General features: G+C 42.2%; 1 long non-coding RNA gene across 2 annotated transcripts; it reads left to right on the forward strand.

The window, feature by feature from the left end:
* The first annotated feature begins 3765 nt into the window (after nt 1–3765).
* On the forward strand, nt 3766–26758 carry LOC125282365 (uncharacterized). Of its 2 annotated transcripts, XR_008957184.1 has the most exons (4): nt 3766–3984; nt 5069–5282; nt 25883–25982; nt 26074–26758. It is a non-coding gene; the product is annotated as an uncharacterized LOC125282365 (long non-coding RNA). The 2 variants fall into 2 exon arrangements; XR_007189529.2 differs by lacking the exon at nt 3766–3984 and having other exon boundaries at nt 4728–5282.
* The last annotated feature ends 1163 nt before the right edge of the window (nt 26759–27921 follow it).

Consider the following 27921-nt stretch of genomic DNA (forward strand, 5'->3'; position numbering starts at 1 on the left):
TAAAAAGAGGCATTTTTAAGCCTCCCAATGAAATATTTCTACTTCCTGTGAGCAAGAACAAAAACATACGTGCTGGTTAATATGCCAAAGGTGATGCATGTTTAGTTAGATTTTGGTCCTATGAAAAGTGTTAGGCTATGCATTCCATAACAAAACCTATTTATTTATTCATGTATTTAGTTTTCATGCCGATTTATTTGGTGGCTTTCAAATACATTTTATCTTCTAAGGTAACAAAGACTGGCTGATGTGAGTAGGAGGCAGGAGACTTAGCCATTTACCTGTTTCTACCCTCCCCTCTCTTCACGCAGTAGCCTCATAGCATAAACTGAAAGGCCCTGGTTCAGGTCAGTAGGTACACAAAACTTTATCTCACAACACTGAATCATTGCAACTGTGATCCATTTACACAAAGATGATTCAATACACATTGTAATATACTGGTTGATCGGTGTGTCGCTTAAGTAATCTTGTCTCTAATGTAGTTGCCCCCCTTTCTAATCCAGGCCTTCCACCTCATTCAGTCTAGTTGGTCTGTGAATTCTGCTCTGATAGTCGGTGTTTTGGAGAGCATAGCAACGATGGTGCTTTCATCTCTGGATCGATAGTAACATTCCACTGTAACCGACTCTTATTTCTTTGATCTTTGCCCTTTCTCTACCCATTCTTTTAAACTTCTTAGAACCTTTTAAACTTTTGTAGGGAGTCAAAAGCATTTACTGTCAGAAATAGGGTTCTTTTGCCGTTATGTTCAAATTGCTAGCTCTTCTCCAAAAAGTTTGTGAGAAGACTCTAGCAGAGAGCTTGGCACAATGGCTAGCCCTTGATCCTAGCCAAGTCTCATCCTAAATGGAAAGCTCCTGGTGGTGAGGTAAGTAGCCTCAGTGGGACTTGGAAGGTGAGAGGAAAGCGTGGTTCAATTTTGAAGGGAATAAAGGTAAATTGTTTTTGTTTTAAATAAATGTATTTCATTATACACTGTAGAAAATTTGGAATATACAAAGAAGTGGAGGAATAAAGAGCTATAAAAATCATCCCATAAACAACTATTTACATTCTGGTTAGTTCTGAATGAGGGAGTGGAGGTCACGTGGCAGACTAACATGCCCACTAAAGGTTGGCCATGGTGGAGAAAAAGGTGAGGTGTCTGTGATAGGAGTTTGAGACTCTGGCCAAATAGAGGACCAGGTAATGTGAGGCAAAGTTGGGAAGGAATTTAACATTTTAGTTTAGACGATCCATGGGCCCAAGATGGTATAATGAAGGGCAGTGTAGCCAGTGAAATGCCTGGGGCCGTAAAGGCCAGGGCACTCAGCCAGTGATAAAGGAAGAATGAAGAGTTTGGGCAGAAGCAGCTGATTTGGAAGCAGGGTTGGGATCCACAACGGAAGTGTTTCCTCCAGAGAATTTGTGTGGTCAGAAACGGGGGGATTTAGATAAGTGTAAGACAGACAATCTTAAAAAAAGGCTGATCCTGGGGTCCAGAGAAAGAGGCAGGTTTTTTCTGTGGTGGCCAAAAGTGTGATCTGGAAGGTGGCAAGATGGTGAAAACAAACAGGAATCCAAGGAGTGGTGTCTACAATAGCGCCTTCAGACTAGGTACTCACGGAGCTGGGAGAGGGGAGTCACTGTAGGGTGCACATTAATTTATTACCCAAATTGGGATGCTCTTGAAAAGAAAAGGGGTGCTATGAATAATTGTGCTGTGAAATCCAGGACTGTCCCACACAAACCATATGGCCACCTCTTTTGTCATTAAGTACCTCAACCACATAAAATTTGTAGCTTTACCACAGAAATTTCTGGAACCATATTGGCTATTTGATAATAACTACCTCATTTATTTTTCTGATAAATATCTGTGCCTGGGTCAAGCTCTTCATCGTTTTTCTTCTGAATTTTTAGGAGAACCTCTAAACCAGCTTTCTTTCTCCATTCTATAAAATGGTGTCTAAACCATTCTCTTCCACTTCATTACCTGAGGGATATTTCTCAATCTTCAGTCATTTCTTGCTCCTCTCTCCTTAAAAGTTAGTGTTTTGCATGGTTCTTGAGGTAAGGTTTGAACTTAGCATGGCACACTAGTTCAGTCCAGTTGAGCTCATTGAATCTCTGTTCAGATGTACGTTAGAGATGGCAGTTCTTCCTTGAGCCCCTCCTGCCTCACCCCCCCCCACACGTGTGCAGTGATGTTTTCCAGCACCTCTGCACCTTGCTACAAGCTGTTCCCTCTGTCTGGCACAGACTTCCACACTCTTGACTCGTCCTACTTTTTTCCCCCCCAAAAACCTCAGCTTAAATTTCACTTCTTTTTAGAAACATTTCCCGATTGTTCCCAGACTAAGAGCACTCTATGTTCCCCTTCTTCACTCCAATATGTGCTAGTATGTATTTTTGTTAGAATTCTGTTGCACTGGTGGTCATATTCTGTCTTCCACTACAAGAATGTGTCTCTGATGGACAGGACTGTATCCTGTTCATGGCTTTTTTTCTTTCCCTGTATTATATCATCTAGCACTCTTCTAAGTATTTTATTTAAAAAAACGTGAACTTGAATTTATCACACTGTTAATCTCTGGAGGATACCCTCTGCTTTGGATGAATGTTTGTGTCCCTCCAAAATTCATACATTGCAGCCCTACCCCACAGTGTGATGGTATTTGGAGATGAGGTCTTTGGGAGGTAATTAGGGTTAGATGAGGCTGTCAGGGTTGGACCCCCATGACGGGATTGTTACTTTTATAAGGAAAGACATCAGAGAGCTTGCTCTCTCTCCAAGAGCATACGCCAAAGAAGGGCCACGTGAGCATTCAGGGAGAGGGTGGCTGTTTGCAAGCGAGGGAGAGTCCTCATGAGAAGTTGCCACGCTAACAGACCTTAGCCTCCAACACTGTGAGAAAGTTCCCTTCTGTTGTTGAAACCACCCAGTCTATGGTATTTCGTTATGGCAGCCACGGGGACTCATAGACCTTCAGAGGAAGACCTGCCTAGTTATCATGTTGTTTACTGTCTCTAAGTCCGGTTTCTAGCTGTAAAAAACATTTCTTTTAGTTCCATGGTAACTCAGCATTTAAAAACATTTGTTTTTCCTTAATTAAAAAAAGTAGGGGTGTGCGGGTGGCTTAGTCTGTTAAGTGTCCGACTCTTAATTTTGGCTGAGGTCATGATCTCAGGGTTGTGAGCTTGAGCCCTGTGTCAGGCTTTGTACTGGGAGTGGAGCCTGCTTAGGATTCTCTCTCTCTCCTCTCTCTCTCAAAAAAAAAGTAACACATGCTTCATGCACAAGAGTTAGAACACACACACACACAAAGGGAAAAAAGGATCCATAATACAGCACACAGAGAGAATCACTGTTAATGTTTTGGTGTTTGGTTTTCTAATGTTATGTGCAATGTATTATGTATGTATACATACGTATGATATTCCACAAAAATGGGATCATATACTTAGGACTTTGGAGACTACTTTTGATACATAGTTCATGTTTTCCTATGACAATAATTGTTCTTTTGCGATGTTATTTTGGCTAACCCAATTTTCTATCCGATAAATACATAGCTCAACTTTAGAAATACTACTTGGTCTATTCTTCCCACAGGTAATTAAAATTTTATTAGTTTATTAGTTCCCCTAATCCAATACTTTTTTCAATCCCACAAAGTTTATGTAGTTTCCTGTGGTTCGAGTATGGCAATTTCTAGAAAGAATATTATGGAGAATCGTAAATATCATTTATTCATTCATTGATTTATATATATATATATATAATTTATTTATTTATCTAGCTGAATCTTAATTTTTTTAAAAAGATTTTATTTATTTATTTGACAGACACAATGAGAGAAGGAGGAACACAAGCAGGAGGAGTGGGAGAGGGAGAAGCAGGCTTCCCGTTGAGTAGGGAGCCCAACGCAGGGCTCGATCCCAGTATCCTGGGATCAGGACGTGAGCCGAAGGCAGAAGCTTAATGACTGAGCCACCCAGGTGCCCCAATTTATTTTTTATTTAAATATTCTATTTATTTATTTGACACAGAGAGGGAGAAGCAGATTCCCTGCTGAGCAGGGAGCCCGATGTGGGACTTGATCCCAGGACCCCGGGATCATGACCTGAGCTGAAGATGCTTAACTGACTGAGCCACCGTAATATATATTTATTAAATACCCACTGGGTAGTAGGGACTATGCCTATATTTCTGGAGAGAAATTCAGCAGCATGTAGCAAGAATCCTAAAAATATGCATGACCTTTGTTCCAGTTAGGGTTCTTTTAGAAATTTGTTGTAAGGAAATATCCTAGATGCACAGATAGATTTATGTTCACTGAGCATGGAGAGCAAGAGAACTTGTGTGACATAAATTACCACCAGTGGAGACATAGCTGAAATAACTGTGGCCTATCCATATGATAGAACATTTTCAAGCCATTAAAAGTACTATTTTCAAGTGGTATTTAAGGATGTGGCAATTGCTTAGAATAGAATGTTCAGTTAAAAAAAAAGTTAAAAAATTATGTGTACAGTATGTGATCCCAGTTTTGCACAAACCAAACCAAAACAATAGTCTGTTCAGAGACAATAAAACCAAATACCAAAACAGTGATATTTTCTCTAATACCTGGATGCTTGGTAATTTTTACTTTTCCCTTGTCATTCTCCGGTTTTTCCAGAGTTTCTATGGAAAAGGTATTACTTTTGTGATTTGAAATGTTTTAAGCAGTTAAAAAAGATTCAGGATACTTGCTTCATTTCAGAGAAATGGAGCATCTTTTACTGGAGTCATTGTTTCATTTTGGTACAATGAAATGTTTCAAAAACAGATTGAAGATTCATCTTTATGGTGATGCCAAAAAGCTTTGGGAATTGTTTTTGATGAAGGGGAAATACACCAAAGAACCAGGAGAGGAATCAGCAATATACCCTATACACTAATCATTCAAGACCCCCCCTTAAAAGCCACTCTCCTGGGGCACTTTATCTGCACCCTACCCCAGCACCACGAATGTATCTAGTCTAGCCACTGATCACACTGCATCGCAATTATGTTTCTTTTCCCTCCTGGGTTGTTCAGAGCCTAGCACCGTACCTGGTTTCCAGCACTCAGTAAAATGTAGAATGAAGAAATGGATGACTCATCAAATGCCAGTATTCCTCAGTCATTGTGTGAAACTCGGAGACCTGAGCAAACCAGAGCTAGTACGTTGGACTTGATGGAGTGATGCCAGCTTTACTCAAGAGGAGCAACTCAAGTCGGAATATGGGCTGGCCTGTGTCATTACAACCTCGTGAGTAGTTTTCATTCCTGCCTCTTACTCTGGCTCTCCCAGGCTCTTGCATGACCTATATTAACCTTCATGTTTCTGAAGTGAGAACTGTTCATCAGAAAGGAGGCTGTCTGCTTTGTGCATCTACTTCTTGCATTATTTGGTCTTGAGCCTGCAGTAGAGTGGTCCGTGTCCACACACTGAACTATCTTTTCCAGGTGGGCTGGGGGAGGTTGCTGGGGTCCTCTGACCTCAAGAGCCTAATCAAAGAGCAGTCATATAGTAGACACTGGGGAGAGGGACTATTGACCAATGCTTTTTATATGCGGCAGCACCAAAAGATGGGGGTTCTGGGCTGGAAGTAGGAGTCTTGCTAACGAGCAGCCAGTCCTCTGGCTGTTCTCGTTGTCATGTGAAGGAATTGAAGTCAATGAGCAGATGGTTAGAGCACAGGACTCTTCTGTTAACTTCAAATTCCATTCCTATGCTGTAGGACTGATTAATAGGACATGGGTCACATTCTGGCTCCCAAAGTCCTGCCCACAATTCCTGCTGGAATCAGTGGGAACTGTCGATTCATAGCTTAGGGCAGCTTGGTTTCCTTAGATGAAGGGTATAGAGTATATGTTGTGTATGTGCACTGCAGACAGAGAGAGAGACTGAGAGAGAGGCGGAGATTGAGACATGCTCAGTATTGGTCTTTTCCAAGAGAAGGGACTAAAGATATCCCTGTGTGTTTAGGGATAGCCCTGTCTTTGCTGTTATGAATCACTCCACTAATAGAAAGAAATAAGAACTCTCATCTGTCATAGATCCCATGTAATATTCATGCCCAAAATAAACTGAGTTCTTGCCCTAATTGGACTCACTATTACTTTTCAGCCTCAAGGAAGGGACCAACCCCATGTCATCTCTTCCAGATATTTGAAGAGAAGAGGGTGAGAGCAGAGAAAATGAAAAGACCGATTCTGCCCTGCAAGGAGTAGAATTAATGCCACTGCCCTTTAGCCCAGAATAACTTTGTGGCAAATGGCTCCTCTTGGTTTTCTGAAGCATACCCCGTCTTATTAACAAAGGCCATTTAAGGTCGCCATGATTGGCCTTCATTTCTCAAGTGTCTCTCCCTGCCCAGCCAGGGCAGATCTCAACTTCTGTTTTGTCTCCTGATCAGGCTGCCGGTTCTGCGTGGGATTCTCAAAGACTCTTCTATTTGATATTCCGTTTTACAGACTATTGCCAAAAGCTATTTACGTTGTCCACACATGGAAATTAATGCATTTTCTGTTTTCTCTAAAAGCTCTTCATGGCGGGTAGCAGAGAACTCAATTTTATGATTTGGCAAGATCAAGCTGACAGTAGGTGTGTTGTCAGTGCAGGGCCCATAGGACTGTGTCACGGGGCGGTTGCCCACTCCCACCTCTCGGTGACTGTTAGTGCCAAGAACTTGCTCTCTTACTTTATGTAACTTGAAAATAAATTTTGCTATCTTACAGGGCTAATGCTTGTGCCTTGTTCTTCTTCTTTAAAATTGTTTTAGATATTCTTGTTCCTATGATTTTTTATATTAATTTTAGAATCATATTGTCATATTCCAATCAAAATTATTTTAGGGTTTTACTGCATTTTTACTGAATGTGTAGATTAATTTGGAGAGAGTTGTCTCTATAGAATATTGAGTCCTGTCCATATCTCTCCATTTATTTGGTCTTCTATCTATCTTTCAGGAAAGTTTAAGTTCTCCAGTGAAAGACTTGCACATGTTTCTCCAGTGTACGATTCAGTGCCTGGATACTCAAAAAATTTTACTGAGTGAATATATTTTTGTGGATATTATGAAAAGAAAAAGAGTTCAAAAATTTTTTTTTTGTCTTTTATCTAGGAATCTTTCTGAAGCATCTTTTTCAATTCTAATATTGGAGATTTTCTTGGATTTTCTATGTATATAATAATATAGTCTGAAAATCAGCTTATTTTTTTCTTTCCAATCCTTATGCATTTCATTTTTTTTAATGACCTATTTTACTTATATGGTTTCCAGTACAATGTTGAATAGAAACAGGGATGGAGGAAATTTGTGTCTTTTCAGGAATGCAATGGGAAATCAAAGTCTCACCATAAAATGTATGCTTTTAATGGATACCCTTTAGCAAATTCTAGTTTTCTTTTCTCTTTTTTTAAAGATTTTATTTATTTATTTGAGAGAGAGAGAAAGAGGAAGAGAAAGAGAGAGAGGGGGGCAAGGCACCAAGGGAGAGTGAGAGGGAGAAGCAGACCCCCGCTGAGCAGGGAGCCCGATGCAGGACTCAATTCCAGCACCCTGAGATCATGACCTGGGCTGAAGGCAGGTGCTTAACTACTTAACGGACTGAGCCTCCCAGGTGCCCCTATTTCTAGTTTTCTAAATGTTTTCTTATTCTTAATATCATGGGTGGTTTTCCAGTTTTATTAAGTGTGTTTAAAAAATAAACATGGCTTGACCAGATGTGCTAATACTTATTTTCTGCACCTATGTTCATTTGGTGTACATTCTTTAGTATTTACTTATTGGAACACGGATGTAAACAGGAGGGACTATAACATGATGGTTAAGACTGCAGGCTGTGCAGTGAGCACGTGCTGGGCTTGAGCTCTTGTTCTGTCGCTTCCTGACCCTTAACTTAGACAAGTTACTCAAACTCTCTGTTCTCCCTCTTCTCCAAGTGGAGTTAACAGTAACACCTACTACATAGATATTAAACGAAATAATCAAGTAAAACTTTTACAGATTTTATTTATTTATTTTAGAGAGAGAAAAAGCATGAGCGAGTGGAAGGGCAGAGGGGAAGGGAGAGGGACAAGCAGGCTCCGCACTGAGCCCAGAGCCCAATGCAGGCCTCAGCCTCAGGATCCTGAGATCCTGCCCTGAGCCAAGAGCAAGAGTCCCAAGTTCCACCGCCTGACCGCGCCCCCCCCCCCCCCGCCATGCCCCTCAAGTAAAGCTTTTAGATTAGTTTCCAGTGCTTTGTGAACGTTCACCGTATGTCAACTGCTGTTCTTCCCATTGCTATTATTTCTTAGATGCTCTTTGTGTAGTTTTGGTATCTACATTGTGATAGTATCTAAAGGGTGACTGAGAAATGTCTCTTTTATTTTACTCTCCAATATAGCTTATATAGGATTAGGATATATGTTCACTGAAACTTTGGTGATAAAAATAATAAATAAAATAAACTCATCTGGCCTGGGAATGTGTATGGATACTTTTTTTGCTGTTTAAAAAATACATAGATATATTTAAACTTATTTCTTGTTGAGTCAATGTTGACAAATTTGTCCAAAAATTGTAGATTTAGTTCTCAAAATTTGGATTTATGGCATTTACTTAGGTTATTTCTTCAGTCTCTATTACACCTGAAATAATTATCCTTTCTATTTCTAACCTTGATTAATTTGTGCCATCTCTTTTTCCTGACCAGTCTTATCAGAAAATAGTCTATTTGATATGCCATTTCAGAAAAAAACTTAGTTTTTCATTCCTTTCTATTGTTTCTTCCTGTTGTCTTTATTGTATACATTCATCTCTCTTTGAGTTTTATCTTTCCTTTTTTTGACTTCTTCAATGATTAGCTCATCATATATATATATATATATATATACACACACATATATACATTCAAGTTGTTACATATATTAGCTAATATAGATAAGATATATATATTAGCAAGTTATGCTAATAATTCCTACTGTGACTTGTTAACTCAAATTATTTGGATATACATTTTGTTCCATTGTTTCAAAATTATGTCTTTCTGCTGCATTTTGGGGATTCAGGATTCTATACTGCCTTTAGGTCAATGTTGATAATTGTAATTTGAATCTTCTGTGTCTTATCAATTTTTGGTCTGGGTGATTTATCACTTTCTGGGAAGGCATATTGGAATCTCCCCCTGTGATTTTCCTTTTTATTCCTGGAATTTTGTAACCTTTGGCTTTATATATTTTGAGACCATATTGTTCAGCACAACAGAATCAGGCACATTCTATCTCCCCCCCACCTCCAAAATTCCTTTTCATTTAGTTTCTTTTTTCCTTTTTTTTTTTTATGTTAGTCACCATACAATGCATCATTAGCTTTTGATGTAGTGTTCCATGATTCATTGTTTGCATGTAACACCCAGTGCTCCATGCAATATGTGCCCTCCTTAATACCCATCACTGGGCTAGCCCATCCCCCACCCCTCCCCCTCTAAAACCCTCAGTTCATTTAGTTTCTTTATGAATAATTCTATTTGCCTTAAATTCTATTTTGCCTGATACGAACAAGGCTCCACTGGCTTTTCTTGCAGCTACTGTTTGCCTGATAAATCTATTACGAATATCATACAGTTAGAATTTTAAAAGTGCCAGTCTGAGACTATATTATAACCAGTGGTTTTAATGGTTTTTTTTCCATTTATTACTGATATATTTGGAACTTCCATCTAATTTTCTGTTTTTGTGTTACTCTCTTTTCTCTTTGCTATTCTTTTCGCTCTTTTTGTCCTTACTTCTGATTTTTTATTTTCTCTCCCCCTTTTCTAACTTGAAAGTTATATTTTTTTGTTTCTGTTGGTGGTAATCTTTAAATTTTTGCAATCAATACCTAAGTATAAAGTGAGCATTTCCCAAGCAGTGTAAGGACTTCCACTTCCCCCCCCCCTTTTTTTTTTATTGTGGTAACATACATATAATGTAAAATTTACCATCTTAACTATTTTTTTTTCCCTGGAATGTTTTATTTTTATTTTTTAGCATTTTTAATTTAAATTCAACTAATTGACATATAATGTATTATTAGTTTCAGAGGTACAAGCCTGTTGATTCATCAGTTTTATATAATACCCAGTGCTCATTACATTGCATGCCCTCCTTAATGTCCATCACCCAGTGACCCCATCCCCCCACCCTCTCCCTTCCAGCAACCCTCAGTTTGTTTCCTATGATTAAGAGTCTCTTATGGTTGATCTCCCTCTTGGTTTTGTCTTGTTTTATTTTTTTCCTCTTAACTATTTTTAAGTGTACAGTTCAGTAGTATTAAATACATTCATAATATGCTGCCATCGCCACCATCCGTGTCCAGGATGGACACGTCTTGTCAAACCAGAAGTCTGTATTCATTAAGCAACTCTCCCAGCCTCCCCACCCCCCTGCAGCCACCTTGCTACTTTCTGTCTCTCTGATTTTACCTACTCTCAGGACCCTGTGGAAGTGGAATCACAACGTATTAGTCATTCTGTGGCTGGCTTATTTCAGTTAGCAGAGTGGGGAGCTCCCACTTTTTAAACTCTGCTCTTCTCCCGTTTTCATGTTCTTGGTGCCTGCTGTTTTCTTGCATCTTGTTTCCAACTTCCTGCTAGCTCTTCACATTCTAGTTGTTTTCTTTATAGGCAAATCTGCTTAGACTGATTGCTCTAGACACTGACACTCATCGCACCCTGCATCTTGCTCCTTTGCTTTGGACTACATTTCCTTCGTGGGCTGTGGTTCTAGGAGCTATTTCAGTGAGGGTCTCTGAGTGGTAAATGCTTCCTTGTCTTTGTCCACACACGTTTTTTTCCTCTCACTCCTTCTTGAATTTTGGGTTTGTCAGGTGTAGGAGTCTAAGTTGACAGTTATTTTCTCACAATGGTATGAAAACACTGTTTCATTTTCCTGTGGAATTTGCGGTTGCCAGTGGGAAGCTGGCTGCCAACCTGTCGTTCCCTTGTAAGTAAGTTGTCTCTTCTCTGCTCAAAAGGTTTCCTATCGATTTTGATATTCTGCAGTTTTACCACAATGTGTCTCCTGGTAGATTTGTTTTTATTTATCCTCTCAGCATTTGGGTGGTTTTTCATCCTAAGGAATTAAACATTCAGTTCTGAAAAAAAATCTTAACCATTGTCTTTTCAAATCCTGCTTTACCTTTTTTCTGGCTTTTCTCTCTTTCTGGAGATGTATTTTAGACTTTCACATTCTAGCGTCCCTCTCTCTGAACTGATTTCATATTTCCTGTCTATTTACCTCTCTGTACTGTATTCTGCATGATTTCTTTAGATCTACTTCCCATTTATCTTATGCTCTCTTCAACTCTATTAAATCTGCTATATCTCTTGAACTTTCCTTTTTAACACTGTATTTTCCATTCCTAAAATTTTCATTTAAAAACATCTGTCCTTTGGGTGCCTGGGTGGCTCAATCAGTTAAGTGTCTGCCTTTGGCTCAGGTCATGGTCCTGTGGTTCTGGGCTCAAATCCCACATCAGGCTCCCTGCTCAGTGGGGAGTCTGCTTCTCCCTCTGCCCCTCCCCCCTGCTCATGCTCTCTCTCTCTCTGTCAGATAAATTAATAAAACCTTTTTTAAAAATTTGTCCTTTTTCATACTTTTATTTATGATTTCCATTCTTTTAAAAAGTATCTTAATCATTTTAGATATACTAACTTGGTAGTCTGTGTCAGAAACTAGGAACGATATTTCCCCCATGTATTACATCCACTGGCATTCCCTCTTAGTGGTTTATTAATTTAATTTGTGGATTTTATTTTTTTTTAAAGATTTTATTTATTTATTTGACAGAGAGAGACAGCCAGCGAGAGAGGGAACACAAGCAGGGGGAGTGGGAGAGGAAGAAGCAGGCTCATAGCGGAGGAGACTGATGTGGGGCTCGATCCCAGAACGCTGGGATCACGCCCTGAGCCGAAGGCAGACACTTAATGACTGCGCCACCCAGGCGCCCCTCATTTGTGGATTTTAATACTTTATTTTGAGCTCTCTATCAGCAGGGTTTTTGTTTTTTCTTGGGGGACTTCTGTCTCCCTACAAGGAATAGCTGAAGTACAGTTTCGGGAAAGTTATGTATTTCTTGCAATGGGGAATACAGTAGCAGCAGAGAGACAAGTCTCAAGTGAGAAAGCACAAAATTGGTCGAGTCAGATCCTGGAGAAGGTGAAGAGCTGGAAGATGAGGAGCCTAGGGATAACTTTATAGAAAGGAAGAGGAATACCTCTTTCTTTGAAATAGGAGAGAAGGCAAAACCATAGTAAAAAATACGGGGGAATTTTGAGTAAAGCAATGACCTACTAATCTTCTGAGAATAATAAATGAGTTTGTCTCTCTATGAAGGCAGTCACATGTGTCTGAGGAGACCAGTGCTGTTAGAAGTGGTACATGGAGACAGGAAAAGTTAATGAAAAAGGTTGTCAGTAAGGAGTGAGGACCCAGCCAGGGTTTAGAGAGAATGGGCACATGGGATGCAACCTGTGTGCTTTGGTGTTTTTCCCACATCACTTGGCAGCTAAAGAATGGGGAGGAGGAAACGTGAGAGTACCCGGATTTGATGAGTGGAAATCTGGCCACAGGAGGTAGCTTGCAAATAGTTCTAACGTTCAGGGGAAAGCCCTGCTGAAGTCCTTTCTGATGGGTCCAGGCTGGGAAGGGGTCAAATGAAGTCGGAAGGACACTGATGGATGAGGACACAAGAGAAGGATCTAGAGAATGGAGGCCCAGAGGAGGTGAGGACAGTTTTAGTAGGAATTAGAGAGCTGTAGGGTGAGAAATAAAGGAGGTTTAGGTCAGAAAGAGGGATTTTTCAACTTGAGTAGCTTGGTGGTAAAATAGTGCCTGGTGCTGAGCATATCAATAATTCTATGTGGATTGGTTATTTACTATATACTTGCTATCTGGAGGAAAAATTAGTTGCTCTGAACTTCAGCATAGCAGTCTCTCTATTTCAATTCCTTCTTCTTTTTTTCTTTTCTTTTTTTTTTAAGTAGGATCCATGGCCAGCTTGGCTTAAACTCATAACCCTGAGATTAAGACCTGACCTGAGATCAAGAGTCAGAAACTTAACCCAGTGAGCCACCCAGGTGCCCCTCAATTTCTTCTCTAAAAAGTGGGAGTAACCAGCCTTGCAGAAGTATTATCGTACATTTTCTGATTTTTATTTTTTTTGGCATCATCTTCTCTTTACTATGTTTTCCACTATGCCCATCCTCTGGGAGCATGAGCTCCTTCAGCAGTCAAGGCTGAGCGGTGGGGAGGAGCATGCAGCTGTAGGGATGGGAAGACAGGGCCTCAGGATGTTCTCCTCAGCTTATTGTCAAGTTACCTGCTGCAGGAAGGGCACGAGGGATCAGAGGGCATTGGATCCTCCAGTTAGTTGGATGTCCCGAGAGCCCCCCCTACCCCCCATAAACCTGTGTTTGGCTGGGAGACAGATCATGGGCCGTCTCTTCAAGGAGGCTAAACCTGAAGGCCTTTGTTTCATGTGCATAGGGAAAGGCCTTGCTGCTTATACTTGGGTGTTCTCATCTGTAGTCATGCCAACCCATGCTACACAAACTGGAATGTGACTGAGCTCCTTAATCACCGGCCCAGACCAGGTGTGACACCCTCTCCTCAATCTGGGTCATTAGGGCCTGTGGCCCAAAGGGAGGGGGGTTCCCTTAGTGCTAGTTGGGTCTGGTGGAGATTCTGTCACCTGTTTATCTTCTTTCCTTTCAAGGTTGCCCAAAGCAGTGGCGACAGGAAAGCCCAGTCCCACCCCACCCCAGGACTGAGCTATAGTGCATTAGTATTTTGATGCATTAATATTTTCCATTCTCTATCCATTTATCCTGCGTTTTAAGAAAAGGTTCATATTAGGTGCTCATTAATTTACAAAAATCTCCAAGGGTTTTGTCTAAAATCTTCACAGGCTTTGAATCCTGTTTCTTCAAGTGCTTGCCCATAGTTCGTCGAATGTCTGCTTTCAGGGTGAGCTCTTGGTGTGCCTCAGATAATGCAGCTGCCCCCTGAGGGCTGCCCGACCCCCGCTCCTGTCAGTCAGCCGTGACTTACGTTTTCCTCGGTGAGCCGGTGACCATCATCAGCCCTGTGGCTTGGCCATTCTCAGTGCCAACTGTGGTCGCATCGGCTCTCTTTTTCCATAAGGCCTACAGGCTGGCTTGGTGTTTTACCAAACTGCAGCGGGCTTTGTGGGTCTCTGTCAGCATTTCTTTCCTGTTGCCTTCGTGGTCTCAGTTGTTTCTAGGAGGGAGCAGAACTTTGTGGCTGAGTCATCACTGGCTGCGATGTGGGAAGTCAGAACAGCTTTTAACTTTTTCTTGTTAATTTGTGATCCCTACCCAGAGCTGTGAAGGTGTCTTGAGGGAGAAGATTCTTAGGAAGGAATTGATTTAATAGGGATAATTGCCTGGGATGGGACATAATTCCTCCCAGTCCAGTCTTCACCACCCCCCGCACCGCCGCCAACCCCGTGGTGAGGAGGGGTCCATGGACCGGGCCATCTCACTGGGAGTTGCTCTGAGGTCTACATAACTGAAAAATGCAGGAAATGCAACGATGGGATTGCATTTGTTCTCCAAAAAGTGCTTATTTGCGGCTGGCCTACTTCGGAAAATGGAGTGGAAAAAGAAGCAAAGTTTTGTTGCAGAAAGAAAAATAAGGAACTAGAAGGTAGGAATAGAGGACCCCAGTGAAAGATTAACCAGATGGGCCATGTCAGCTCTAAAATGTCCCAGGATGGTGCTCCTCCTGGTTCTGCCCTGGATATTCCATTTCTGTTGATATTTCTAAGTCAAAAGTCAAGGGGATGTATTTGAAGAGCCTTATGACTCTGCTGGAATGTGAGTGTTGGGGAAACCCTCTGGGTTGAGTAGGGCGTGCAGGTGCTGGAGGTGGGCAGGGCGTGAGGGGAACAGCAGAGAGCGGTGTTGGATAGAGTGGCCATGCCTGTGGAGCCCAAGGTCTTTCCTTGTTAAAAGAAACTTTGGAGTTTGGCCTGTAAAGGACAGCCCAGTGAGTCACTTCTGCCCAGCTGGGGTGAGAAATTGCTACTTTTGTTCTCTTAGGGTTCCAAAGACTATAGGAGATATGCAGTGATATTCCTTTCTTATTCCTTTTCTACCTTTTTTTTTTTTTAACTTCACAGTTAACCAAATCTTCCGTATTCTCCCTCAGGAGGATCGAATCTTTTTTTTTCTCCTTGGGCCCACAATAATTCTGAGCACTGTCAAGGTACTTTTCTGATGACGAAGCTGTGTATTGGCCCAAAAGGTCAGATTTTCCCCAAAATTTAGGCCAGTGCCTCATCACCTGCTTCATATTTTCAGAGCAGGCAGGGCTGCACTTTTGTGCATGCCTGAACATGTGACATGGATGTTTATCTAAAGGACTTTCTCTCTGGGGCCCCTGAAGTCCTATTCCTACTTGCTCGATGCTAGTGTTCTGGCTGTGACTGTGCAGCATGCTAATCTCAAGACATCTGTAATTTTATTCAATTTTTGCATCTCTATGAAGTAGGCATTATCATTAATCTCATTTTATAGAGGAATAAAATGAAATCAGAAGAGTTACGTATGGCAACCCCAGGTAATGCAGTTTAGGATTTGAATTCAAGTCAGGATTTGAACCCAAGAGTGTCCTACCCCAAAGCCTAAACATCTAACCAGTCTGCTGGGAACTCTCAGTCTGTGGCCCTGTCTCCCCTAAATTCTCTGGGACCTTTTCTGCATGTGGCTTTCTTTCTCCAGGAAGAAGGGTCACGGTCCATGTTAGATTTCCAAAGGGCTGTGGTCACACAAAGCACTGAATTATTTGAGTTAGGATGCTCTTGGTTGCAAACAAAAGAATACCCACCTCACACTGGCTGAGAGTCAGTTTTCATTCAGAGTTTATTCCTATTCCATTTCTCTGGCAACACTCTAGGCTTCACCCTCCTTAGTGTGTTGGCTTTGTCCTCGGGCTTCCTTCATTCGTAGCAAAATGCCTGCAGTAGTTCCAGACCCAGTGCTGTACCCCCCACATGTCCAAAAGGAGAGCATTTCTTTCCTCGCCACCATCCAATGAAAATTGTGGGCTCCACTCTGATGGGACCCACTGAGGTCGCGTGCCCCTGTCCCCATTGGTTTCTGGGGTGGGGGAGGGGAGATGGCATGCACTGATTGGCTGAAGGTTCCTACCCAGTCCTGAATCAATCCTAACCTGAAGAGAGTAAGATTATTAGTAAGGTCATTTTTGCCCGACCAGCATAACTGTTTCATAATGTTCAGGGGAGGAGTGAAGTGAATGAGAAGGAGGCGTCCAACAATACCCAAAATAGACAGTATTCTTCCCTTGGTATCTCAAAGGCCTTAGGACAAACTCCCTGTCTTATTGGGACAAGATAAAAGCAAATTCGGCTTCTAGTAGGAAGCTTGTCATTTCTTCGTTGTTCTCTTGATTTGAGGAGTTTAATATCCTGCCTTTTCTCCATCCCCAATCAGAGTCTATTTAGTGAGAGGATGCTCTTGCCAACTAAGAGATACTTCCTTTAGATGCAGTTGTAATTAGAGTTGCTCCTTCTGAGAAACACTTGCATTCCCTGAGTTACACATTCCTTTGGTATATTTTCCACTTGTTTAAGAGTGTATAGTCTGAGGCTCTGAGGGTGGGTGGGAAAGAGGAAGAGCATTTGAAAATGAGAATGTGAAGGAAGACAGGAGTCTTTTTATAAGAAGCCAAGCAGAGTGATGACTACATGTGTCTGAAAATATAATTATCCTCTTTTGTTTGCTTGATAGAGTTTTGATAGAATCTTGACAGCTCTGTCATGAAATGTTAAAATGTAATTTAGGTAAAAAAAATCTTAATTAACTTAAATTATAGTCTGAAGTCATATTGCAGGCTTTGACCCTTTTATCGCGGGTGACACAGCAGGGGCTGCAGGTGCAGCTCACCCAGCTGCTGTGTTTGCATGAAGGAAGGACATGGTTGGTTCGCTCACTGGACACCCGGGAGGGGGGATATATGGATCCGTGGAGGGAAACCAGTGGGATTTGCTTCCTGCTCGAAATTCCTGGGTGATGCTCTTAAATTTAGAGCTGAGGGGGCATTGTGGGTACTTCCACCCATTAGAGAATAAAGCCCAAGTTTCTTAGGGCAACATTAAGGCTCTTCAGGACATGGTCTTCAACACCCTCAGGCTTAGGGAGTTGTATGGTGCAATGGGGAGAGTGTGGGCTTCAGAGTTAGATGCTAGACTCTTACCTCTCCTGCTGGCTTGCTGAGTGTTCCAGGATAAACTCTTTAAGGTCTCTGAGTGTCAGTTTCCTCAGTGTGCTGTGAAAGCAAAGAAGTCACACCTACCTTCCTTGTGAGGTCAAATTATCCCATCACCCTTCCATATCTGCTGTATAGAGAGAGGGAGAGAGGAGGGGAGAAGGAGAGGGAGAGAGAGAATCTTGAGCAGGCTCCACTCTCAGTGCAGGGCCCAATGCGGGGCTCAATTTCATGACCCTGAGATCATGACCTGAGTGAAAATCAAGAGTCAGACGCTTAACTGACTGAGCCACCCAGGTGCCCCCTCCCTTCCTTATATTCTGCTACTTTTATTTCACATGGCCTCTCTCCCCCGCACCTCCTCCCATCAAGGAGACAAAACATTCATTAGGGGCGTGGGCCGCATGTCTCCCTTGCCCCCCGCCCCCGTTCATTCCTGGTCCTAGTAGAATGATTTGTAACATGGTACATAGTTAAGTCCTGGATACAACTTTGCTAAAACAAATGTTCATTAATAGTTTTCATCATCCATTTGGCTTTCTTAGCAAACATCCATAAAAAAACGAAAAACTTCAGTGAATCAGAAGAGAGGGGAGGGGGAGGGGAGACATAGCTTTGCAGCATAGGTGCCAGATTTGGAAACACTGAGTTCAACACCTGGCTAACTGCTGACTTGGGCAAGTTACCATTCCGTGCCTCAGTTTCCCCTGTAAAATGGGGATGAGTTGTTGTGAGGAAAAAATAAGATATGAATATAACACATACTTAGGGACTTAAGGTAGGTACTTAATTAGCATGACCTGTTTTGTTTTGTTTTATAATAATATTTTTTTATTATATTATGTTAGGCATCATACAGTACATCCCTGGTTTCTGATGTAAAGTTCGATGATTCATTAGTTGCGTATAACACCCAGTGCACCATGCAATACGTGCCCTCCTTACTACCCATCACCAGTCTATCCCATTCCCCCACCCCACCTACCCTCTGAAGCCCTCAGTTTGTTTCTCAGAGTCCATAGTCTCTCATGCTTCATTCCCTCTTCTGATTAACCCCCCTTTCTTTATCCCTTTCTTCTCCTACCGATCTTCCTAGTTCTTATGTTCCATAGATGAGAGAAACCATAGGATAATTGTCTTTCTCTGCTTGACTTATTTCACTTAGCATTATCTCCTCCAGTGCCGTCCATGTTGCAGCAAATGTTGAGAACTCGTTCTTTTTGATAGCTGACTAATATTCCATCGTATATATGGACCACAACTTCTTTTTTTTTTTTTTTAAGATTTTATTTATTTATGTGACAGAGAGACAGCCAGCGAGAGAGGGAACACAGCAGGGGGAGTGGGAGAGGAAGAAGCAGGCTCACAGCAGAGGAGCCCGATGTGGGACTCGATCCCGGCACGCCGGGATCACGCCCTGAGCCGAAGGCAGACGCTTTAACGACTGCGCTACCCAGGCGCCCCCTGGACCACAACTTCTTAATCCAGTCATCTGTTGAAGGGCATCTCGGCCCCTTCCACGATTTAGCTATTGTGGACAATGCTGCTATGAACATTGGGGTGCATATGGCCCTTCTCTTCACTACGTCTGTATCTTTGGGGTAAATACCCAGTAGTACAATGGCTGGGTCATAGGGTAGCTCAATTTTTAACTTTTTTTTTCTTTAAAGATTTTATTTATTTATGTGACAGAGAGAGGTCGCTGGCTAGCGACAGAGGGTATCACGAGCAGGGGGAGTGGGAGAGGAAGAAGCAGGCTCCCAGCGGAGGAGCCCAGTGTGGGACTCCATCTCGCCCTGAGCCAAAGGCAGACACTTAAGGACTGCGATACCCAGGCGCCCCTCAATTTTTAACTTTTAAAGGGACCTCCACACTGTTTTCCAGAGTGGCTGTACCAACTTGCATTCCCACCAACAATGTAGGAGGGATCCCCTTTCTCCACATCCTCTCCAGCAATTGTTGTTTCCTGCTTTGTCAATTTTTGCCATTCTAACTGGCGTAAGGTGGTCTCTTAGTGTGGTTTTGATTTGAATTTCCCTGATGGCTAATGACTTTGAACATTTTTTCATGTCTGTTAGCCATTTGTATGTCTTCATTGGAAAAGTGTCTGTTCATATCTTCTGCCCATTTTATGATTTGTTTATTTGTTTCTCATGTACTGAGTTTGAGAAGTTCTTTGTAGATCTTGGATACCAGTGTTTTATCTGTAGCATCATTTGCAAATATATTCTCCCATTCTGTGGGCTGCCTCTTAGTTTTTTTTGACTATTTCCTTGGCTGTGCAGAAGCTTTTTATCTTGATGAAGTCCCACAAGTTCATTTTTTCTTTTGTTTCTCTTGCCTTTGGAGATGTGTCATGAAAATGTTGCTGTGGCCGATGTCATAGAGGTTGCTGCCTATGTTCTCCTCTAGGATTTTGATGGATTCCTGTCTCACATCGAGGTCTTTCATCCATTTAGAGTTTATCTTTGTGTCTGGTGTGAGAGAGTGGTCAAGTTTAATTCTTTTGCATGTAGCTGACCAATTTTCCCAGCACCATTTATTGAAGAGACTTGTCTTTTTTCCACCGGATGTTTTTTCCTGCTTTATCAAAGATTAGTTGCCCAAAGAGCCAAGGGTCCATTTCTGGGTTCTCTATTCTGTTCCATTGGTCTATGTGTCTGTTTTTGTGCCAGTACCATGTTGTCTTTGTGATCACAGCTCTGTAGTACAGCTTGAAATCCGGCAATGTGATGCCCCCAGCTTAGTTTTTCCTTTTCAACAGTTCCTTGGTGATTCGTGGCCTTTTCTGGTTCCACACAAATTTAAGGGCTGTTTGTTCAGTTCTTGAAAAATGTCATTGGTATTTTGATCGGGATAGCATTGAAAGTGTAGATTGCTCTGGGTAGCATGGACCTTTTAACTATGTTAATTCTTCCGATCCATGAGCATGGAATATTTTTCCATCTTTTTGTGTCTTCTTCAGTGTCTTTCAAGAGTGATTTGTAGTTTCTAGAATATAGATCCTTTACGTCTCTGGTAAAGTTAATTCCAAGGAAACGAATGATTTTTGGTGCTATTGTAAATGGGATGGATTCCCTAATTTCTCTTTCTTCAGTCTCATTGTTCGTGTATAGAAATGCAACTGATTTCTGAGCATTAATTTTGTATCCTGCCACATTACTGAATTGCTCTATAATTTCTAGTAGTTTGGGATTGGATTCTTTTGGGTTTTCCATATAGAGTATCATGTCATCTGTGAAGAGAGACAGTTTGACTTCTTCTTTGCCGATTTGGATACCTTTTTAAACCGTTTTTTGTTGTCTGATTGCTGTTGCAAGGACTTCTAGTACTATGTTGAATAATAGTGGCGAGAGTGGGCATCCTTGTCGTGTTCCTGATCTTAAGGGAAAGGCTTTCAGCTTTTCCCCGTTGAGAATGATATTTGCTGTAGGCTTTTCATAGATGGTTTTTATGAGATTGAGGAATGTACCCTCTATCCCTACACTCTAAAGGGTTTTAATCAGGAAAAGATGCTGTATTTTGTCAAATGATTTTTCTGCATCTATTGAGAGGATCATATGATTTTTGGCTTTTTTCTTGTTGATAAAATCTAAGACACTGATAGATTTGCGAATGTTGAACCACCCTTGCATCCCAGGGATGAATCCCAGTTGGTCATGATGGATAATCCTTTTAATGTACTGTTGGATTCTATTAGCCAGGATCTTGTTGAGGATTTTGGCGTCCATATTCATTAGGGAAATCAGTCTGTAATTCTCCTTTTTGATGGGGTCTTTGCGTGGTTTGGGGATCAAGGTAATATTGGCCTCATAGAATGAGTTTGGTAGCTTTCCTTCTGTTTCTATTTTTTCAAAAAGCTTTAGGAGAATAGGTATTATTTCTTCTTTGGATGTTTGGTAGAATTCCCTGGGAAAACCATCAGGCCCTGGAGTTTTGTTTTTTGGAAGGTTGTTAATCACTGACTCAATCTCTTCATAATTAATTGGCCTGTTTAAATAATCAGTTTCTTCCTGTTTCAGTCTTGGTAGTTTATAGGTTTCCAGGAAGGCCTCCATCTCTTCCAGATTGCTTAATTTATTGGCATAAAGCTATTGATGAAAGTTTCTAATAATCCTTCCAATTTCATTGGTGTTGGTTGTGACCTCTCCCTTTTCATTCATAATTTTATTAATTTGGGTCCTTTCTCTATTCTTTTGGTTAAGTCTTGCCAGTGGTTTTTCAATTTTATTTATTCTTTCAAAGAACCAGCTTCTAGTTCCGTTGATCTGCTCTACTGTACTCCTGGTTTCTAATTCATTGATTTCTGCTCTAATCTTGATCAACTGCCTTCTCGTGCGTGGATTAGGCCTGTTCCTTTGTTGCTGTTTCAGCTTCTTGAGGTGAGAATATAAAAACTGCATTTTAGATTTTTCTATACTTTTGAGTGAGGCTTAGATGACTATGTATTTTCCCCTTAGGACTGCCTTGGCAGTGTCCCATAGGTTTTGGACCATTGTGTTTCCATTCTCGTTGGTCTCCATAAATTGTTTAAATTGATTTTTGATTTTCTGGTTTATTGAATCATTTTTGAGCAGGATGGTTCTTAGTCTCCAAGTGTTTGAGTTTCTTCCAAATTTTTACTTGTGGTTGAGTTCCAATTTCAAAGCATTGTGGTCTGAGAATATGCAGGGAATAATTTCAGTCTTTTGGTATCGGTTGAGACCTGTTTTGTGACCCAGAACATGGTCTATTCTTGAGAATGTTCCATGGGCATTAGAATAGAATGAGTATTCTTTGGTTCTGGGGTGTAGTGTTCTGTACATATCTATGAGGTCCAACTCGTCTAATATGGCATTCAAAGCTCTTGTTTCTTTGTTGATTTTCTGCTTAGGTGATCTGTCTATTGCTGATAGTGGAGTGTTGAGGTCCCCTAGTATTAACGTATTTTTATCTATATGTCTCTCTATTCTGGTTAAGAGTTGGCTTGTTTATCTTGCTGCTCCCCTGTTGGGGGCATAGATATTTATAATTGTCATATCCACTTGTTGGATACATCCTTTAAGAATAATATAGTGTCCTTCTGTATCTCTAACTATAGTCTTTAGTTTAAAATGCAATCTGTCTGATATGAGAATTGCTACTCCATCTTTCTTTTGAGGTCCATTGGCTTGAAGGATGGTATTCCATCCCTTTACTTTCAGTCTGAATGTATCTTTAGGTTCAAAATGAGTCTCTTGTAGACAGCAAATTTATGGGTCATGTCTTTTTATCCAATCTGCAACCCTGTGGCATTTATGGAAGCATTTAGGCCATTTACATGGAGAGTGATTATTGAGAGATATGATTTTAATGATGCCATGTTGCCAGTAAAGTCTGTTTCTACAGTTTGTGACTTTCTGTTCTGTATCACTCTTGGGCCCTTTTTACTTTTATAGAACCCCCCTTAATATCTCCTGTAGGGCTGGTTTCGTGGTTATGAAATTGGTCAGTGACTGACGATTCTGGAAGGTTTTTATCTCTCCATCAATTCTGATTGACAGCCTTGCTGGATAAAGGATCCTTGGCTGCATGTATTTCTCTGAAAGAGCTTTAAAAATGCCCCCCAACCCTTTCTCTCATTCCAGGTCTGTGTAGACAGGTCTGACGTAATTTTGATAACTTTGCCTTGGTATGTGAGAAATTTCTTTGCCCTGGCCGCTTTCAATACTGTATCCTTGGATCTAATATTTGCAAATTGCACTATGACGTGACGTGGCGTAGGTTTTTCATGGTTGAGCTTGGGAGGGGTCCACTCTGCTTCTTGGACACGAATGCTTGTTTCCCTTGCTAGATTAGGGAAGTTGTCAGCTACAATTTGTTCAAATATCTCTTCTAGACCTCTGTTTTTCTACACTCCCTCGGGGATGCCAATGATTCTGACATTGGAACATTTCATTAAGTCAGTAATCTCCCGTAACCTACATTCTTGAGATTGGATTTTTTTGAGCCCAGTTTCTGTGTTAGCTTTCTTTTCTACTAACCCATCCTCCAATTTGCCAATACGTTCTTCTCCCTCATTCACCCTGGCCGTCAGAACATCTAGTTTTGACTGCATTTGATTCATAGAATTTTTTTTTTAAGATTTTATTTATTTATGTGACAGAGAGACAGCCAGCGAGAGAGGGAACACAGCAGGGGGAGTGGGAGAGGAAGAAGCAGGCTCATAGCAGAGGAGCCCGATGTGGGACTCGATCCCGGAACGCCGGGATCACGCCCTGAGCCGAAGGCAGACGCTTAACGACTGTGCTACCCAGGTGCCCCTGATTCATAGAATTTTTAATTTTTGCCAGATTCGCTCTCATTTCCGCCCTTAGAGATTCTATATTCTCATTAACATTTTCGTTAATATTTTTTTCAAGCCTACACATCGTCTTGACCATTGTTACTCTGAACTCCATTCTGATAATTTGGTTATATCTATATCCATTAGTTCTGTTGCAGAGGCCACAGACTCATTGTCTTTTCTTTGCTGGGGGGGATTTCTCCTTCTTGTCATTCTGATGAGGAGAGGTTACGGGGTTGCCCAGAGCCCAAATTATTGACCAGGACCCAGGCTGTGTGCCCTTGTTTTATAGGGACCTTAGGGATGTGGGCTTCTTGAATTTTTCAGCCTGCCTTCTGGGGGAGGGGCCTGCCGCGCCGATACTCAGGCAACCCTGTTTGGGTAGATTCTCCACCTCCCCTGCGAGGGGAGATGGGGATGGGCACACTGTGAGCTGGTATTTCCAGGCTTTTGTTCTCTGGCAGGTTTCCCTGGTGGTTTGCTGTGCCTCTTCTGAGAGTCAGAGCAGCAGTGCCCGAATCTCAGCCTCTGTCTCAGAACAGAGGGATCGCGGACCGCTCTCCACTGATGTTCTGGCCACTTTAACTCTGTTTCTGTTGGTGCTGCTCAACCCTGCAGTGTCCCAGGATGTGCGTCCCACACCCGGCATCCCTGCCCTCACTTCCAGGGCTGGTGTGTCTCTGTCCTTTGCGTTTCTAACACCACCAGCCGCCCCCCCCCCCCCGCGTTCCGGAGCTCCATCTCAGTGTGGTTCGCACGCACTCCGGAGCTCCGGTTTTCAGACTGGTCACGCGTTCCCCAGCTCACAGTCTCAGTCTGCTCTCTCGTGGGTGCCAGTCCCCAGTGCAGGTGGTTACCGCTTCCCGGCGCCTGAACGCGGCAGCCACCTCCCCTTTCTGTTTATCTTCCGATATCTGTGCGTGGCTTCATGGTTCCCCCCTTTGTACCTCAATACTAATCGCTGGAGATGTTCAATTTTAGAGATCCAGATGTATCTTCCTGCATCTCAGGCTGATTCTGTGAGTGTTCAGGATGGTCTGGTACCTATCCAGCTCGACTCAGGGGACCAGCTGAAAAAGGGGTCCCCTACTCCTCCGCCATCTTAACTCCTCTCCCCTTTGTCCATTTTTAAATCAGGTCATGATTGTTTTGTTTCATCCAGGCCACCTTCTGGGGGAGGGGCCTGCTGTGCCTCAGCGGAGTTGCCCCACCCCTTGTCAGGGGGATGGGCTCAAGGTGAGCTGGTCGTCTATGTGGCTTTTGTTCCCTGGAAGCTTTCCACCATTCTGAGGGTCATAAAAAAAAAAAAAAAACGGCTGTGCCTGAATCTCTGGCCCAGAGCCGCAAGATCCTGGTCCCTCCTCTTCAATAAACCCTCCAGGTGAAAGGGTCTCCACTTCTGTGTGCACCAAAGTTCTCAGACTCCCGTGGTTTGTGTCTACTGCAGTCTTTCCCCAGGGGAGTCCCAGGGACCCGTGACCATCACTGCACTTTGTGTCTTTGGGACTGTGAGTGGTTGTGGGCTCCTGTGCTCACCCTGCTCCGAAGACTTTTTGCCCCTCCCAGAGGACGGTAAACAGCCCGCAAGTTCCAGTCCTTTACAGGGTGGTCAGGCAGAGAGCAGTCTCCATACTAGCCCATCTTGCGGTTTATGGTGACCAGAGCTGAGAGTCCCTTCTGGGCTTACTGACCACAACCAGTTTCTTTGCTCCACTTCTTGGGCACTGTATTGGTTCAGGTACCCCTGTTCTTTCTGTATCCCCTGGGATCCTGAGACCACAATGACCCACCTAGAATTCTGCCCTTTTCATCCCCTGAGCCCCTTTCAGGAAGGGATATTTCTCACCGGAGCAGATTTCTAAGGGTTTTCATTTGCTCTCTATTGTTATATCACTTTTTGGTAGCCAGCTGATGGAGACTCCCTCCCCCTTCTGTTTATCTTCCAATATCTCCCCACAGATTCATGCCTCTGCACATCCTACCTTGCAAAAAACCAGTCGCTTTTCTGCTTGTAGAGATCCAGACATATTTTCTTACCTCTCAGGCTGATTTTGTGGGTATTCAGAATGATTTGATAGATATCAAGCTAAATTCAAGTGACCAGATGAAACGAGGTCCCCTACTCTTCCACCATCTTGCCTCCCTCTCTACTGTTATGTTTAGAGTCCCTTGTACCATGTGAGGTCACAGCCACTGAATTTGGGGGTTAGGATGTGCACACTTTGGGAGACCATTATTCTGCTACCACATGTCTAACTGTATTTATTTATGCCTTCTCTCACAGCTGTGCCCTGAGAGACATGCACAAAGAGGAGAGGTCGTCTATTTGGGCCACTAGGTTCTGAGGAATCCAAATGAGAGACCACCTGACTTGTGTTGTTGGTGTAAGAGCCCCACTATTAGTCATCTCCCTTCTATTCCTTTCCACACTTTGTATTCTAAATGCCCTTATCTGATTTGTCTCTTCTCGTTTAGAGTCCATCAGGCTACAGATGGTCCTGTCTATGCAGCCACAAATGGAGACAGCCCCTACCGACTTCTACCGAGCACATTTGGACAGACCTCTGTGGATGAAACCCTGACTGCCATTCTTCAACAAGGCCCCCAACCAGCAGGAATCGGTTAGACCAGTCATCACCCCCTTTCCCTACCGGCAGTTAGGGTCACTTCTTCAGAGGGGGAAAGTTAGGAGTTAGTTGGACAGTTAGGTAGTCAGGGTCAGGGTCCCCAACAAGAAAATATGGAGTCAGGACAGTTAAAATAAAATAGCACTGATATCCTATTCTGCAGCTTAGGACAACCCTGACATTCTGCTCTGCAGCCTTTGCAGGAATGACTTCTGCACAAAGCCCTAAAATAAGACAATTAACCACAAAAGCATTTGTCCATATCACGGACAAGGGGCAGTTAAGATCTAAGCCCACAGATGTCAGAAAATAAAAACCCATCAGCATGTGGACATGAACCTAATAGGGAGACAGATATGTGACCAAAGCCCTGGTTGGCACAACTCAGCACACCCTGCTCGCTTAAGAAAGTTCCACAAAAGAGCTTATAAAAACCCCTAAACGTAGAAACTCCAGGTGCAACCCACTTGGGTCCGCTCCCTCTCTGGGAGCTTTGTACTCTTGCTCAATAAACTTTGCTTTGATGCCCACCACCCTTCGTCTGGTCTACCTCTTCATTCTTGGAAGCAGCATGACCAAGAACCCGGGCACTGAGGGGACACAGATCCTGTAACACCACGATGGAGAACATTCAACATCATGAAGGGATCTGTAGATTTATCAGAGATTGCAGGTTTAAATATGGACTAGACAATCATTTGGCAGTGCTGTTATTTCACTCAACAAGCTTTCACTGAGGACCTAAGCTGGACTGTCTACTAAGACTATGTAAAACCAATGTACTGGGTTTTTCCAGCTGTAGACACATAAATGACAGTGATGTGATGTATAATGTGATATTCATTAGACATATTCATATCTGTGTGTGACCAAGAGAATCTAAATAAATGTATTTCTTGAGAAAAAATAATAAAGAATCATAAAAAAGTGAAGGGCCAATATATTGACACCCTTGTTAAGGAACCTGGATAGAACCTCAGATGGCCTCTATCCAACTCCATATCTTTCTCTTCCCTTTGATGGTGACTTTGTTATAATCTGCATTTTGATATCATTTTTAGTTGTGACTATAATTTTTGACTGTAACTCTAGCCTTATCACCCATATGTGAGTTCATAAACAACTATTTGTTTGTCCTGTGTTTGAACTTATGTAGGAAGATCTAGTCCTTTGTAACTTGCATCATTTCCTCAGCACTTCTGTGTGAGAAATATTGTTTCAGTGTAAGGCGGCAGCAGGGCACGTGGCCTGGATGCAAAGTGTTAGTAGCAGCTCATTCCCTCTCTCTTCGGGACACCCAGAGTCCAGTGTCTTTGCCAGTTCTCCCTGTAACTCTCAGGATGGAATCTAACTGGTATGGGAATAACTGAGAAAATTCAAATGGAAGAAGGTGTGTAGCAGGAAGTAGGTGATCTCTTCAGGCTAAATATGATAAATGAAGCCGGAACTTACCAATCTATGAGAAACGGCTACAACCACCCAACAACTTCCTTCCATTTTTCGGTAGTGATGATTTTAACTATCCTGGTAAGGACAAAACCATTTGGAGCTTAAATGCAAAGGCTAGTTGACTTTAAGTAAACCATGTATGTTTTATTAAAAAGAGATAATTTTTGAAATTGTTTGAGCACATCATTAAAACCTATGGATATAACCTGAGGAGCGTTTTAGAGGATTTGAGATTTTTGTCACCGTT

This window comes from Ursus arctos, unplaced genomic scaffold (genome assembly GCF_023065955.2).
Source record: "Ursus arctos isolate Adak ecotype North America unplaced genomic scaffold, UrsArc2.0 scaffold_37, whole genome shotgun sequence".
Lineage (NCBI taxonomy): Eukaryota > Metazoa > Chordata > Mammalia > Carnivora > Ursidae > Ursus > Ursus arctos.